We start from the raw sequence: 11,518 nt of genomic DNA on the forward strand, positions 1-11,518 counted from the left end.
TTGGATGCAATCTCACAAATGACAGAATGATCTCTGTTCGTTTCCAAGGCAAACCATTCAATATCACAGTAATCCAAGTCTATGCCCCAAGAAGTATCGCTGAAGAAGCTGAAATTGAACGGTTCTATGAAGATCTACAAGACCTTTTAGAACTAACACCCAAAAAAGATGTCCTTTTCATTATAGGGGACTGGAATGCAAAAGTAGGAAGTCATGAAATACCTGGAGTAACAGGCAAATTTGGCCTTGCAATATGAAATGAAGCAGGGCAAAGACTAATAGAGTTTTTCCAAGAAAATGAACTGATCATAACAAACAACCTCTCCAAACAACACAAGAGAAGACTCTACACAGGGACATCACCAGATGGTCAACAACGAAATCAGATTATTTATATTCTTTGCAGCCAAAGATGGAGAAGCTCTATACAGTCAACATAAACAAGACCAGGAGCTGACTGTGGCTCAGATCATGAACTCTTTATTGCCAAGTTCAGACTGAAAATGAAGAAAGTAGGGAAAACCACTAGACCATACAGGTATGAGCTAAATAATATCCCTTATGATTATACAGTGGAAATGAGAAATAGATTTAAGGGCCTAGATGTGATAGACAGAGTGCCTGATGAACTATGGAATGAGGTTCGTGACACTGTACAGGAGACAGGGATCAAGACCATCCTCAGGGAAAAGAAATGCAAAAAAGCAAAATGGTTGTCTGGGGAGGCCTTACAAATAGCTGTGAAAAGAAGAGAAGCAAAAAGCAAAGGAGAAAAGGAAAGATATAAGCATCTGAATGCAGAGTTCCAAAGAATAGCAAGGAGAGATAAGAAAGCCTTCTTCAGTGATCAATACAAAGAAATAGAGGAAAACAACAGAATGGGAAAGACTAGAGATCTCTTCAAGAAAATTAGAGATACCAAGGGAATATTTCATGCAAAGATAGGCTCGATAAAGGACAGAAATGGTATAGACCTAACAGAAGCAGAAGATATTAAGAAGAGGAGGCAAGAATACACAGAAGAACTGTACAAAAAAGATCTTCACGACCCAGATAATCACGATGGTGTGATCACTGACCTAGAGCCAGACATCCAGGAATGTGAAGTCAAGTGGGCCTTAGAAAGCATCACTACGAACAAAGCTATTGGAGGTGATGGGATTCCAGTTGAGCTATTTCAAATCCTGAAAGATGATGCTGTGAAAGTGTTGCACTCAATATGCCAGCAAATTTGGAAAAATCAGCAGTGGCCACAGGCCTGGAAAAGGTCAGTTTTAATTCCAATCCCGAAGAAAGGCAATGCCAAAGAATGCTCAAACTACCGCACAATTGCACTCATCTCACATGCTAGTAAATAATGCTCAAAATTCTCCAAGCCAGGCTTCAGCAATATGTGAACCGTGAACTTCCTGATGTTCAAACTGGTTTTAGAAAAGGCAGAGGAACCAGAGATCAAAGTGCCAACATCCACTGGATCATGGAAAAGTAAGAGAGTTCCAGAAAAACATCTATTTCTGCTTTATTGACTATGCCAAAGCCTTTGACTGTGTGGATCACAATAAACTGTGGAAAATTCTGAAAGAGATGGGAATACCAGACCACCTGATCTGCCTCTTGAGAAATTTGCATGCAGGTCAGGAAGCAACAGTTAGAACTGGACATGGAACAACAGACTGGTTCCAAATAGGAAAAGGAGTACGTCAAGGCTGTATATTGTCACCCTGCTTATTTAACTTCTATGCAGAGTACATCATGAGAAATGCTGGACTGGAAGAAACGCAAGCTGGAATCAAGATTGCCAGGAGAAATATCAATAACCTCAGATATGCAGATGACACCACCCTTATGGCAGAAAGTGAAGAGGAACTCAAAAGCCTCTTGATGAAAGTGAAAGTGAAGAGTGAAAAAGTTGGCTTACAGCTCAACATTCAGAAAATGAAGATCATGGCATCCGGTCCCATCGCTTCATGGGAAACAGATGGGAAGCAGTGGAAACAGTGTCAGACTTTATTTTTATGGGCTCTAAAGTCACTAAAGATGGTGACTGCAGCCATGAAATTAAAAGACGCTTACTCCTTGGAAGGAAAGTTATGACCAACCTTGATAGCATATTCAAAAGCAGAGATATTACTTTGCCAACAAAGGTTCGTCTAGTCAAGGCTATGGTTTTTCCTTTGGTCATGTATGGATGTGAGATTTGGACTGTGAAGAAGGCTGAGCACCAAAGAATTGATGCTTTTGAACTGTGGTGTTGGATAATACTCTTGAGAGTCCCTTGGACTTCAAGGAGATCCAACCAGTCCATTCTGAAGCAGATCAGCCCTGGGATTTCTTTGGAAGGAATGATGCTAAAGCTGAAACTCCCGTACTTTGGCCACCTTAATGCGAAGAGTTGACTCAGTGGAAAAGACTCTGATGCTGGGAGGGATTGGAGCAGGAGGAGAAGGGGACGACAGAGGATGAGATGGCTGGATAGCATCACTGACTCGATGGACGTGAGTGGGTGAACCCCGGGTATTGGTGATGGACATAGGGGCCTGGCGTGCTGAGATTCATGAGTCGCAAAGAGTCGGACACCACTGAGTGACTGAACTGAACTGATCTGAACTGAACACATATATATGGAATTTAGAAAGATGGTAACGATAACCCTGTATGCGAGACAGCAAAAGAGACACAGATGTATGGAACTGTCTTTTGGAGTCTGTGGGAGAGGGAGAGGCTGGGGTGATTTGGGAGAATGTCATTGAAACATGTATATTATATGTGAAACGAATCACCAGTCCAAGTTCAATGCATGATACTGGATGCTCAGGGCTGGTGCACTGGGATGACCCAGAGGGATGATATGGGGTTGGGAGGTAGTAGGGGTTTCAAGATGGGGAACACATGTACACCTATGAAGGATTCATGTCACTGTATCGCAAAAGCAATACAATATTGTAAAGTAATTAGCATCCAATTAAAATAAATAAATTTTAAAAATTTAAAAAAAATTAAAAAGGAATTATTTCTTTAGTATATTATTTTATTTAATGATAAACTGCAAGTGATCATAGGAGGATAAAACATGCTTATCAATCATTATACAAATTCCTATGAATATGCTTTTCATAGTCCTTCTGGAGAGAGGAAATGGATGTGGATAGAAAGTTACATACATGCATCCATGCATGCATATAGACATACATACAAAGAGACAATCTGTTCAGGCTTTTATGATAAAAATACCATGAACTGAGTAGCTCATGCCAAGATGGGTGCAATAAAGGACAGAAATGGTATAGACCTAACAGAAACAGAAGAGATTAAGAAGAGGTATCAAGAATACACTGAAGAACTATTTTAAAAAGATCTTAATGACCTGTATAACCACAATGGTCTTATCAGTCACCTACAGACTGACATACTGGAGTTTGAAGCTAAGTGGGCCTCACTACAAAAAAAGCTAGTGGGGGTGATGGAATTCCAGCTGAGCTATTTCAAATCCTAAAGATGGTGCTGTCAAAGTGTTTCACTCAATATGCCAGTAAATTTGGAAAGCTCAGCAGTGGCTATAGGGCTGGAAAAGGTCAGTTTTCATTTCAGTCCCAAAGAAGGGCAATGCCAAAGATGCTCAAAGTACCACACAATAGCACTCATTTCACATGCTAGCAAGGCAATGCTCAAAATTCTTCAAGCTAGGCTTCCACAGTATGTGAATTGAGAACTTAGAGATGTACAAGCTGGATTTAGGAAAGGCAGAGGAATCAGAGATCAAACTGCTAACATCCATTGGATCATAGAAAAAGCAAGAGAATTCCAGAATAATATTTATTTCTGCTTAGTTAACTACACTAAAGACTTCAACTGTATGGATCACAACAAATTATGGAAAATTCTTAGAGTTGGAAGTACCAGACCACTTAACCTGGCTCCTGAGAATCCTGTATACAAGTCAAGAAGCAACAGTTAGAACCTGACATGGAACAGTGGACTGGTTTAAAATTGGGAAAGGAATACAGCAAGGCTGAATACTGTCACCCTGCTTATTTAACTTATATGCAGAGTACATCATGTGAAATGCTGGGTAGATGAAGCACAAAGTGGAATCAAGACTACCTGAAGAAATATCAATAACCTCAGATATGAAGATTACACCACAGTTATGGCAGAAAGCAAAGAGGAACTAAAGAGCTTCTTGATGAAGGTAAAAGAGGAGAGTGAAAAAGCTCCCTTAAAACTCAACATTCAGAAAACTAAGATCATGGCATCCAGTTCCATCACTTCATGGTAAATAGATGGGGAAACAATGGAAACAGTGAAATAATTTATTTTCTTGGGATCCAAAATCACTGTAGATGGTGGCTGAAGCCACAAAATTAAAAGACCCTTGTTCCTTGGAAGAAAAGCTATGACCAACTTAGACAGCTTATTAAAAAGCAGAGACATTACTTTGCCAGCAAAGGTCCATATAGTCAAAGATATCATGAAATTAAAAGATTCTTGCTCTTTGGAATAAAAGCTATGACCAACACAGACATCATATTAAAAAGCAGAGACATTACTTTGCCAGAAAAGGTCCATCTAGGCAAAGCTATGATTTTTCCAGTAGTCATGTATGGATGTGAGAGTTGGACTATAAAGAAAGCTGAGCACAGAAGAATTGATGCCTTTGAACTGTGGTGTTGTAGAATACTCTTGAGAATCCCTTGGACTACAAGGAGAGCCAATTAGTCAATCTAAAAGGAAATCAGTCCTGAATATTCATTGGAATGACTGAGACCGAAGCTGAAATTCCAAAACTTTGGCCACCTCATGGTGGCCACAGACACATAAAAATTTGGTGACTTCCTTCACTTTACCCAGGCTGCTTTCTGTCCTTTTATTATTATATTGACTTCCATTTTCTCTTAGAAATTACTAGATTTCAAATCCAATTCTTAAATAGGTATCATTTTTATAGCCCATTTTATAAACTTACATGTGCCCTAAATGACATGTGAAAGTTTTTTCATTTAGACATTGTAAATACAGAAAGTTTAGAAACAATCCAATCTTCTATCAATAAGTGATTGATTGATATATAAAAATATTTCTCAGGGAAATGTCATATGGATGTAAAAAAGAATGTTACCTCTCTATGTAGTGAGATGGAAACATGTCCAGTATAACTATAAGTGAAAAAGTCAAGGTGCAGAAGAGAGTATATGGTGTATGAGCTATAGTATTTTTTAAAAGGGTAAGAGAATATATATATATATGTGTGTGTGTGTGTGTGTGTGTGTATGTGTGTGTGTGTATACATATATATATATAAAATTCACATGAATATATATATACACATATATATTCACATAAATAAACCTACCAATAAAGGAGAAATGATGCTTCAAGAAATGAATAGACGAGGGACAAGAATGAAGTTCAGACCCCATACTGATATTCAGCTAGCATGCACAAATCAAGCCATATTTTTTGATAAAAAACTTCCAAAAGTGCTGGTAAATGGCACCTATATTGTTTACCCTACACCTTAAATGTCACTCTGGCCTCCTCCCCTAAAGCCCCAGGAACTCACAAGGAGTCAAATGCTAAAATATGAGAAGTATAAAAGACTTATTGAGGGAAACACTGGTGAGAAGCAAAGGAAAAGGGGAGCAGGAGTAGGTGGGGAGAGCCTTCAAACTACCATGCAGCTTTGGCTGCTGTGAAAGGAAAACAAAAAGAAAGGAGAGATGAGTAGGAAGAGCCACACTGCACTGTAGCTCAGAGAAAGTTTCAACTAGGCTAATGAGGAGCACAGGATTCTGTGTTGGGCAGGAATATCCTGGCCTTAGTGCTTCCATGGTGCTCAATTACTGGCTGGGAGCAGTCTAGTGAGAGTGTGGACATAGATTTCACACTGGTGGATTTCAAATTTGCAACAGCTAGAAACTGTCAGGTGAGTACACTGCTCACAACAGGATCTCCAAGTGAGACCTGAGCAGCAAACTCCTATAACTATCAATACAAGGAGCCACTTCTCCATCCATATTCACTCCTCCAAAGTTTGTCTGTGCTTCCCCTTCTTAGGGGAACTTTAAAGGAGAAGGTATAAACATTTCTTCTCCCAAAGAAAATATATAGACACATGAAAAATGTTCAATATTGCTAATTATTAGAGAATTGCAAATCAAAACTACAATGAACATCACCTCATACCAGTCATAATGGCCATCATTAAAAAGTCTACAGACAAATACATGAAGAATACATCTAGAGGGGGCTTCCAAGATGGTGGAGGAATAAGATAGGGAGATCATCTCCCTCTCCACAAATACATCAAAACTTCATCTGCATATGCAACAGCTACAGAACACCTTCTGAACAAGGCAGAAGAACCCAGACTTCAAAAAGACAAGCCAATCTCCTTAGAATGAGGAAGGGCAAAAGATGAAGATTTAAAAAAGAGAGAGGTAAAAGATTTTAGGACAGAGAACTGTGCTCCCAGAAGGGAGTCCTGAAAAGTTTCCACACACTCACAGACCCCCACATGGGTGGGGATAGGAAGGAACTTGGGAATTTCAGTGGGGAACACAGCAACAGGTGCTCAGAAGGCAAAGCAGAAAGAATTCACAATGAACAGCACTTCCCAGTCAAGAAAAGGCTTACATGCTCATGCCTACAGCAGTGAATGGGGGCTGGGTGATCAGGCTCAGGCTTTGGGAGTTGGGCTTAAGGAGAGGACTGCAGTTGACTCCGATGAAGATACTCTGAGGGGGCTAGTACGACACAGCTGAAGGAATCCAGAGAAAAGCCTGGACTTCCCAGAGAGGCAAGAGATCATTGCTGCTGGTACATTCTAATGCCACATGCTTGCAAAGAGCAGCTGTGTCCCCAGTGGTGGCCAACAAAGCCGGCAGGAGCACCAGTGGTGGGCCTAGATTCAACTGCAGTTTACTATCTCAGATGGGTAAGCATAAGCCAGTAGTCATTGCCAAACCCAGGGAGAGTGCCTGAGGCAGTGGGCAAAATGCTGAAACTAAGTAGTCCTGATCCCAGAGGTGACAGCTGCCACCAAGTTGTTAATGGGCACAGGGCTTATACCTTGCTAGGAGCCTTATCAGCTTGGATCAACCTAGGGACCCATGATTCTAGGCCAGTTCCTTGAGGGAAGTGCACAACCTCCTTCAGACTGTAAAAAAATCTGGCATGTATCTAATGCCACATGCAGTCCCTACTACATCCTAATTGTGGCTGTCATACCACCTTCCCCCACTTGACTGAGCAAATTAGCTCTAATAAGCCTCATCCCTTGTCTGGGCAGTGAAGAGAAACGAGAAGGTACCCTACAAGCAGAGGCAGGCACAAAACCAAAGCAGAATACCTGGGGTTGTGTGACCAAAGAAGAAGAAGGGAGTGAACTCCAGCAGCCACAGGTGCAGCAGATTAAATCCCCACGATTAGCCTAAGACTGTGGACTATGGGGCAATTATTGACTCTGGAAGCAAGTACAAATTGGAGTAAGGCCAAATCTGAATCTGAGCTGATCTCACACTGCCCACAACAGGTCCAGAGATATTCCTAGAAACCAGGTCAGTTCAGTCGCTCAGTCATGTCCAACTCTTTGCAACCCCATGAACTGCAGCATGCCAGGTCTCCCTGTCTGCCGGGAGCCAGCATATTGCATATTGAGTGCATATTGCATATTGAGTGCAGCACTTTCCACAGCATCATCTTTCAGGATCTGGAATAGCTCAACTGGCATTCTATCACTGCTGGTAGCCAGTGTGAGGAACTCCGCCCATGACAAAGGTCATGAGGAAGGAGGCTCGGCATACGCAAAGGCGGGATCGAGCTTCAGGAGTCCCCCTGGAAATTCTCGAGCATATACCCCCAAAACCAGAGTCTTCCTACTTTCTGCTTTGAGCTTTCACCTACACCTCTGACTTTACGGGGGGCTGTCCCCCACTACCTCTCTGAAAAAAGAGTTAGCTTACAGGTCCAGTTAATAATTCCTGGGTGTGACAGTGTTTAACCTACAAACTCCTTTGGAAATCCTCTAGCCTGCCTGAATAGGTTTTTCCGGCCACATGTGATTGTTCAGAGCCTCCCAACTGTGAGAGGCAGGAGATGTTCTAAACTGTGTAAACACAGATTCTTTTGAGTAGTTAAAAGATTGATTAGAAATTGTATTGGTGAAGGGATTTTCACTTGTTGGGCCAATGTTTGCTGCTAAGTTTCCATATCCCTTACCTGCTGTGTCCCTGGCAGTGTATCGATTAATATAATTGGTGTAAGTAGTAGCTTTAATGTTTGTAACCTGGGACCCTTGAGTTAATTCTTTTTCTTGTTATAGCCCACCATACCTTTGCTCTGTAGGAATGCAACTTTATCTAATGCTTTTGGAGGGTGGCTCCTGACCAATCACCTTTAGAGAAAAATAAGTTTTCTGAAGAAAAGGTCTTAAAATGTTAACAGGCCTCTGGACCAGAAGATGATGCAAATCACCTAAGCTTTTGCATATGGTAAGTTTGCAGGAAGAAAGCCTGGCTTGCTGCCTGACTCTACCCCTTCCCCCATTATCCTCTATGCATAACTTAAGGTATAAAAACTACTTTGGAAAATAAAGTGCGGGCCTTGTTCACCAAAACTTGGTCTCACCATGTCGTTCTTTCTCTTACCTTCTGGCTGAATTTTTCAGCCTCTTTTCTCCACTGAATTTCCTCACTGAGCTATCCTCATTCTATTACTCTTTATATCCTTAATTAACATTTAATTAAGCAATTGTTTCCTGATCTTCGCCTATGCCGTCTCTCCTTCGAATACCCTGGATCAACCGAGGCTGGTCCCCGGCACCTGTCCATCACCAACTCCTGGAGTTTACTCAAACTGATGTCCATTGAGTTGGTGATGCCATCCAACCATCTCATCCTCTGTCATTCCCTTCTCTTCCCACCTTCAATCTTTCCCAGCATCAGGGTCTTTTCAAATGAGTCAGTTCTTCCCATCAGGTGGCCAAAGTATTGGAGTTTCAGCTTCAGCATCAGTCCTTCCAATAAATATTCAGGATGGATTTCCTTTAGGATGGACTGGTTGGATCTCCTTGCAGTCCAAGGGACTCTCAAGAGTCTTCTCTAACACCACAGTTCAAAAGCATCAATCCTTCAGTGCTCAGCTTTCTTTATAGTCTAAGTCTCACATCCATACATGACTACTGGAAAAACCATAGCCTTGACTAGATGGACCTTTGTTGGCAAAGTGATGTCTCTGGGTCCCACACCTTCACCATGAAATCATATGCTCCACTAAAAACCCTCCTGCCATCATATTGAACACAGCAGACTGCTGCTTCATGACCCATCAACACATGTAAACACTGGCCTGTCTCAATATCCCAACCCTAAGGGTGGCACCTCGAGAACCACTAACAACTCTTTTTTATCATGGAGATGTATAGAACACACAGTGGAAGTATGATCATATAAGGTGTGTATACATTCTCCCATGTCTGCATTCCAAACTTTGAGAGTCCAATCTGTAGATCCACTAATGATGATATTGTCTTTCATATGTGATGGCCATACTCCACCTGTGTGTCCCACTAATATCCTCAGACATTTGCCTGTGACTACTGACCAAACTTTTAAATTGTTGTCATCAGAACCACTAACTATTTAGTTACCACAAAACCATAAGCATGTGATCATGTGATCATCATGTCCTTTCAGCACCTTAGGAGACTTGAGTTCTCCTCGCCTCCAGTTAGTATCAATTCTGCACTGTCTGATGTATGCACTTTTCCATGGACTATGAATGAAATCTGATTTTATTAATTTTCTTCTCTTGATGTACAACTGTTCACCAATACCCTTTTCTTTGCATTTTTCTCTCCAGAGAAGGTTGTCTTCAGCCAATATTCTCCAGTAAAGACAAGTCTGAGCTGCTTGTAGCAGGTCTTTAGGTTCCAGGAATTAAAGCACATACAATGTCAGCTCTTTAGGGAGCAAGGAAATGAAGTCTTATTGAAACTGGGATTCTATCACTTGCCTCATATGTCTTACATATGATGTTCACCGCTATCAATAAGTTCATCTAAAGCAAGAAATTTATCTGGTCCACTCCAGCTCTGAAACATTTTCAACCATTCCTGGAGGCCTAGAGGTGGTTGCAAAGAAGTAATCCCATGTAGTTGTTGCCCTTGACCATTGGCTGCTCTCAGGTCTCCAAAAGTTGTTGGTGTTCCTGAACATGGTACAAGCCCAGTGGTACTTGTGTATTCTGAGACTTTGCATGGTTGCTTTCCCAAAGAAAAACGGCAGATCTCAGAACCATGGTCCAACTTTCTTTTCATTTTTGTTGTCTTTGTATAGAACCGGGAGGAGAGTTGGTGAATAGGCAGGTCCACAATACTATTAGAGTTTGTGACACTGTTACTATGTGTATGTTCATCTTCCCTGCTGCTGTCATCAGACTGATACAAATCATCAGTCTCCTGGTCCATTTCTTCTTCTTCCTCATCCTCCTCATATTGTTCACCAGCATTTTCTTCCTCTTCCTCCTGTTCTTCCTGGTTTCCGGAGGAGTACTCATCTACCAAAATAAACCAGTTGTTGTTTCCTTCCAACTGTCCTTGCTGGGAATAATTTTGGTGTCCAGGTCTAGGTTCTGCTTCAACGACTTCACCATTTCTCACAGTGTGCTCTGCCTCTTGGTGTCTGAGCTGCTGCTGCTGCTGCTGCTGTTCCTCTTCCACCACATGATTCATCTGCTCCTCATCTGCCTGGCTTGAGGAAGTGTTACCTCTCAGAGAGCCTCCAGTTTGTTGTCTTTTGCTGCCCACAGAGAGCAGTTTCTGATTCATTTCCAAAAGCCAGCTTGCTACTTCTTGGACCTTGGCTAGACTATCAGAAGATGCAAAGGTTTTTACATTCCTCTGACCCACTTCTGGCAATTTATTTTAAGGAAGTATTCCAAATATTTGACAGCCTTTTATAAATCTCACTGATGGTTGAGACTCCACTTTAGAGAAGAACCGGTGGTGCTGAGAAAGTAGGGTGCTTCCTGTCCTCCTCGGGACCAAGGGAGCATCCACAGCAGCTCCAATGCATTACTGAGCAAGAACCGGGGCTGGGATCACCAAGCCGGGCCACCCAGGTTTCTTCCACAAAGGCAGCTGGGGCCCTGCTTCCTCCTCTTCTCCTCTTCCTGGGTCTCTTCAAGCTGGGTCTTCTGCCTGTCCCAGGCCAGTCTCCCCAACAGTCACGTTTGGAAGGCTCCAGATTTTTGTTTTATAGTTTCTTCTGGGTGGAGGCTGTGGTCCCCGCCCCCACACACCTGCCCCAGCACCACAGCCCTTAGGCCTGGGGCAGGGAGGGAGCTCTAAGAACTCCTCCCTGAGCCAAGCCAAGACATCAGGAGTCCGGCAACTGGCCAACAAAGAAGACCCCCAAGGGATCAGATGCAGGTCAGGAAGCAACAGTTAGAACTGGACATGGAACAACAGACTGGTTCCAAATAGGAAAAGGAGTACGTCAAGGCTGTATATTGTCACCCT

The 11,518-nt window shown here is 42.2% G+C and overlaps 1 pseudogene; it reads right to left on the reverse strand.

Annotated features, from left to right (window-relative positions):
• Positions 1-5,556: 5,556 nt before the first annotated feature.
• Positions 5,557-10,899, reverse strand: LOC113888085 (annotated as a pseudogene).
• Between the last annotated feature and the right edge of the window lie 619 nt (positions 10,900-11,518).

This window comes from Bos indicus x Bos taurus, chromosome X (genome assembly GCF_003369695.1).
Source record: "Bos indicus x Bos taurus breed Angus x Brahman F1 hybrid chromosome X, Bos_hybrid_MaternalHap_v2.0, whole genome shotgun sequence".
Lineage (NCBI taxonomy): Eukaryota > Metazoa > Chordata > Mammalia > Artiodactyla > Bovidae > Bos > Bos indicus x Bos taurus.